This window comes from Macrobrachium rosenbergii, chromosome 2 (assembly GCF_040412425.1).
Source record: "Macrobrachium rosenbergii isolate ZJJX-2024 chromosome 2, ASM4041242v1, whole genome shotgun sequence".
In the NCBI taxonomy this organism is placed as follows: Eukaryota; Metazoa; Arthropoda; class Malacostraca; order Decapoda; family Palaemonidae; genus Macrobrachium; species Macrobrachium rosenbergii.
The window spans coordinates 27454923-27461093 of NC_089742.1; the positions used below are offsets into that span (position 1 = coordinate 27454923).

At 36.4% G+C, this 6171-nt stretch overlaps 1 non-coding gene across 1 annotated transcript; it reads right to left on the reverse strand.

The window, feature by feature from the left end:
* Positions 1–5334: 5334 nt before the first annotated feature.
* Positions 5335–5406, reverse strand: TRNAE-CUC (transfer RNA glutamic acid (anticodon CUC)). The gene has a single exon. It is a non-coding gene; the product is annotated as a tRNA-Glu (tRNA).
* Between the last annotated feature and the right edge of the window lie 765 nt (positions 5407–6171).

The window sequence follows — 6171 nt, forward strand, 5'->3', positions numbered from 1 at the left end:
GAGAGAGAGAGAGAAGAGACAAGAAAGGGGCAGAATACCACTTGATTTAAAACCAAAGAGGAGAAAAAAATTATCTTTCCGATGTTGACAAATCAGTCTCTGAATTATTATTATTATAATTCTTGTCATTCAGATCAAACATTCCTTTAGAATAAGTCTGAAAGGTTATTTATTTATGCAAATGAGTAAACAAGGGGGAAAACGTAAAAATAAACAAGATTATGAATAAAATATCATGCGTAAGTTTACAAGTAAAAGAAGAAAATGAACGTACTTAGGCCTAGAGGTTTGAAGTACAATTACATCCTACTAGACTTATAGTTTTTCCTCTCTCTCTCTCTCTCTCTCTGCACACTAAACTGCTACGCAATATCATAGTCGCTTCATTATGCTCTCTTTCTCCCTTTGTCTTCCTTCCTCTCTCTCTCTCTCTCTCTCTCTCTCTCTCTCTCTCTCTGTTGACTAAACTGCTACAATAATAGTCACTCCTATTAAGCTCTCTCCTTTGTCTTGCTTCTCTCTTCTCTCTCTCTCTCTCTCTCTCTCTCTCTCTCTCTCTCTCTCTCTCTCTCAGGCCTAGCGCTTTGCAAACAGTACGACCTATTAGGCCTATAATTCCTTTTCTCTCTCTCTCTCTGTAGACTAAACTGCTACACAGTATCATAGTGGCTTTTTTATGCTCTCTCTCTCTCTCTCTCTCTCTCTCTCTCTCTCTCTCTCTCTCTCTCTCATTTTATCCGAGAGGCTTCCGAACTGTCATTTCTTCGATTCGTCACACCCCGAACACCCAATTTCCCTTCTTAATTATACGCGCTTCTCCTTCCTGTCCTTTGGCGCCTGCTCTCTCTCTCTCTCTCTCTCTCTCTCTCTCTCACCCTTTTCTCTTCTCTCTCTCTTTTACAGACTCTCTCTAGACTAACACAAAATAGATACACGCACAGATATACAGTACAAAGATATACTGTGCACTCTCTCTCTCTCTCTCTCTCTCTCTCTCGCGTTTTTCTCTTCTCTCTATTTTACAGACTCTCTATAGACTAACACAAAAATAGATACCCTGAAATATACAGAAGATATACAGAGAGAGAGAGAGAGAGAGAGAGAGAGAGAGAGAGATTTTCAGAAATCACCTGGAATTACAGGGGTTACGTTGCTGTAATCTGACGCCGTGACTTTAATGTAATTCTTCTGTTGTTTTGATTGTTGTATTCTACTACTGTACAACAACAACTGGAATGCGTTTCACGCCAGTTTCGGAAACTGAGAGAAAAAGAAGAGTTTCTTCAATTTCCTCAATTTTCTGAAATTTAAAATTCGATATGAAGGAAAAATTTAAGAGAAAGAAGAATTTCTTTAGCTTTCCTCAATTTTCTGAAATTTAAAATTTGATATGAAAGAAAAAACTTCAGAGAAAGCAACGAACCTCTTAAAATTTTCCTCATTTTTTAATTTAAAAATTAGACATGGACGAAAAAATTTAAAGGGAATAATTTCTTCAGTTTTTTTCGATTTTCTTAAATTTCTTTAAAATTTAAAATTCCATAAGGACGAAACATTTTAATGGGAATAATTTCTTAAATTTTTTTCGATTTTCTTAAAATTTTTTAAAAATAAAAAATTCGATAAGGACGAAAAATTTTAGTGGGAATAATTTCTAAATTTTTTCAATCTTAAATTTTTTTACATAAAAAAATTCGTTATGGGCAAAAAAATTTAATGGGAATAATTTCTTCATTTTCTCCGATTTTCTTAATTTTCTTTTAAAAATAAAAAAATTCGATAAGAACGAAAAAATTTAATGGGAATAATTTCAATTTTTTTCAATCTTCTAAAATTCAAACCCTGATTTGAAAGAAAAATTAAGCGAAACAAGAATTTCTTCAATTTTTTTATTGATGTAATTCGTAATAACGTTATGGGAGATAAAACATAAATAAACAAGACTATAAAATTATACTTTGATAACCAATAACTGGGTAGACTGGTGGGCGGCAGGCCCGGAGCGACCCACGGACCTAGCAAGTGATTTATTGGTTCTGAACTGCTATGGTAGAGTCAATTATAATTATTCTATTACGAATAAACGAAATAAATGTTATAAATAAACTTGGATAGAGACTTAAATAGCACAGAAATAAGAGAGAGAGTCGGAAATTCGTAATTTAACAGATTTCTTTATCGTTTAAAGGAAATAAAAAATATATATATATATACATACATATATATATATATATATACATATATATATATATATATATATATATATATATATATATACATATATACAAACAAGCAGAATATTCAGCCAGGTCAGCAACTGAACTGAGAGAGATAGAATTCATCGAGAACTAAGTGCTAACTAATTTTAAATCCCCTACACAATCAGTGTTATACCACCTCCCTTTAATCATGTAACCATTATCATAGATTAAGACTGATATATATAACTCATCCCCCTTCCCCTTCCCTCTCTCACCTCTTCCCCTCCTCCCTTCCCTCCCCTCTCAAATCATCCGATCTAAGATAATCATCGATTCGGATCAAATTATTGCAAATAATAGAGCCATTAATAAATCATCGTACGTCTGCCAGACGCCATGTTTTGTTTACCTTTTAAAAACGTCGGTAATTATCGTACGGCAATACTGTTCGGTCACATATATATCATAAAAATTATAGCTTTATGTTACTCGTCTGTCGCATTGTCTAGCTTAGGCCTAGATCAGTAAAATGAGAGAGAGAGAGAGAGAGAGAGAGAGAGAGAGATCAGAGAGAGCATCAAGTAAGGTTGAAGAAAAAATTTTTAATCCTAAAGAGTTGATTTTAGGACTCTCTCTCTCTCTCTCTCTCTCTCTCTCCTCTCTATAAAGGGTATAATAATAAGTAAATAAAGCCACAGAGAGAGAGAGAGAGAGAGAGAGAGAGAGATAACATATCATATCATATAAACAGAAATATTAAAATCATGAAGAACAGTTTCAAGCATTCTCTCTCTCTCTCTCACTCTCTCTCTCTCTCTCTCTCCATCTAGAACAGTTTTAAGCATGTCTCTTTCTTCTCTCTCTCTCTCTAATAAGCATTATTAAGCACCCTCTCTCTCTCTCTCTCTCTCTCTCTCTCTAAAAAGCATTTTTAACCAATCTCTCTCTCTCGCTCTCTCTCTCTAAGAAGCATTTTTAAACAATCTCTCTCTCTCTCTCTCTCTCTCTCTCAGAACCTCAACACAAAATCTAATTCCGTCACAGACATCAAGGTAAAATGGGCGAACGCAAGGCGGGCTGGCTAGCTGTTCAGTCCTCAACCACCGTTTACAACAAGGATTTACTTCTCCTCCAAAGTCCTGGGATTTTCGACCTTGCAGCCAATCGCACCGAGCGGAGGTTATGGCATTTTTTCAGAGCGAGGACTGAAGACGGTGCTATATTGGCCCGCCGGCAGATGGAGAGGTTTAGAAAAAAAAAGTGAATAAATAAAGGATAAAAAAGAGAAGCAAAGAAAGGTTTTAGCAGAAGTGAATAATTAAGGATAACAAGAAAGCAATATAAAATAAATAATGGAAGAAGGGAGAAGTGGATGACGGTGCTATAGAGAGGTTTAGCAAAATGAGAATAAAAAAAGAATAGAAAAAGAGAAATAAAGAAAGGTTTTAGCAAAAGTGAACAATTAAGGATAAAAACAGAGAAATAAAATAAATGGAAAAATGGGAAAATGAAAGACATTGCTATAAGATTACGCGAGCAGTTATATAGATCTATCTTTCGGTGGTCGTGGCATAATGCTGTATGAGCCGCGGCCCATAAATCTTTAACCACGGCCCGGTGGTGGCATGGCCTATATCTTTGCCAGGCGCACGATTATGGCTAACTTTAACCTTGACAAAATAAAAACTACTAAGGCTAGAGGGCTGCAATTTGATATGTTTGATGATTGGAGGGTGGATGATCAACATACTAATTTGCAGCCCTCTAGCCTCAGTGGTTTTTTTAAGATCTGAGGGCGGACAAAAAAAGTTATCTCTCTTGAGGTGTTTGCAATTCGGATAACTACACCTATCGATACAAAATATTAGATTTATAATAAATTGTACAACCATAGTCAAAAGCATATAGGTTGAACGATAATTCTCTCTCTCTCTCTCTCTCTCTCTCTCTCTCTCTCTCTCTCTCTCTCTCTCTCTCTCAAGAATACAGGAGGCCTACTGTATGGCTACATCATACAGATATTTCAATATTCAAATAAAAATATGGCGGGTTAAAAGGCCTTCTGGCCTACCCACTAAATCATGGAGGACGCCATTTTGCAATGCGTGCGTTTATTTTGGAAAAGAATCTCTCTCTCTCTCTATCTCTCTCTCTTCAGCGGGAAGGACATGTGGCGGAGGAGGAGGAGGAGGAGGAGGAGGAGGAGGAGGAGGAGGAGGAGGAGGAGGAGAAGGAGAAGGAGGAGAAGGAGAAGAAGAAGGAGAAGGAGGAGGAGGAGGAGGAGGAGGAAGAGATGAGAGAGAGAGAGAGAGAGAGAGAGAGAGAGAGAGAGAGAGAGAGACAGAAAGGACATGTGGTGTAGAGAGAGGAGGAAGAGAGAGAGAGAGAGATAACGTTCTTGTAATAGGTGAGAGAGAGAGAGAGAGAGAGAGAGAGAGAGAGAGAGAGAGAGAGAGAGAGGGAGAGAGATATTAGTTTTGAGATATCTAGTAATAATAAATAAAAGCCAAAAATTGCTGAGAGAGAGAGAGAGAGAGAGAGAGAGAGAGAGAGAGAGAGAGAGAGAGAGAGAGTGATCCTACAGCAACTGCTACTAAGCCAGTTACAAGGATCGCTTACAACCGTCTCCACCACAACACTATATATAATCTACAACCGCAGGGGAATTGATATCTCGTGTCAATTAAAAGCTATAGCGGTTTCGAGGCCTCATCGAATGATAGCCTCTCTCTTCTCTTTCTCTCTCTCTCACCTATTACAAGAACGTTATCCTTGAATGAAGATAAGGTTATCAAATACGATTCTTGTTACTCTCTCTCTCTCTCTCTCTCTCTCTACTAAGATTCCTATTAATAAGAATCTTATCTCCAATAAGATTCGTATCTTTTACAAGACCTTTATCATTATTAGATAAACGCCCTTTTGAAATAATGTATCTTATACATAAAGCGGAAAGACGGCTCACCATACACACATGGGTCAGCTAAACTAAATTAAAAAAAAAAAGGTAAAAAATCGCTATAGAAATTGCAAGATGAAAGATTTATACACAAATAAATTTGTTATCGAAATACTTGATCTCATCTCCACAAACTGGTGAGAATTAAATAAAAAATATTAAAAAAAAATTGGCTTCCCGTGCCGGGAATCGAACCCGGGCCTCGCGGGTGAGAGCCGCGTATCCTAGCCACTAGACCACACGGGATATGAGTGTATACAAATTTCTTGTTTTTAAATGTAAGTAAGTTTTATATTTACAGAAGATACTTTAATCTGTAAAGTACTGTAAATAATTATATGTTTTCTATATATATATATATATATATATATATATATATATATATATATATATATATATATAGATACAAATATATATATATATATACAAATGTCTGTGAATCCTATATTTTTTTTTTCTACTGTATTCATGACGTATGTTGATCAATATTCTTTTGGAAAGACGAGAAAAACTTTCGATAATAATAATAATAATAATAATAATAATAATAATAATAATAATAATAATATACTACAACTTATGCAACTCGATTCCATTCAGCAGACAGTATCGTTCTGGGAACAAGAAGCTCCCTCGCCCTTCCCCTTTCCATTCCCCTCCCCCCACCCCAGGCCAACGAAAATCAGAGGCAGCTTGCAGAACCCAGAGTGAGACCTTGTAGGCAATGGTAATTCTTTGGAAAGTTTTTTTTTTTTTTTCATCGGAGAGAAAAGTTGGTCGTCCCCAGGGAATGAAACTGAGGCAGAAGATTCAAGTTCAAAACTTAGGTCTCTCTCTCTCTCTGTCTGTCTGTCTGTCTGTCTGTCTCTCTCTCTCTCTCTCTCTCTCTCTCTTCCTCAGTCTTTCTTTCTCTCCCTCAATCTCTCTCTCTCCCTCCCTCAATCTTTCCCTCTCTCAAACACTCTCTCTTTCTCTCTTTCTCTTCCTCAGTCTCTCTTTCTCTCCCTCAAT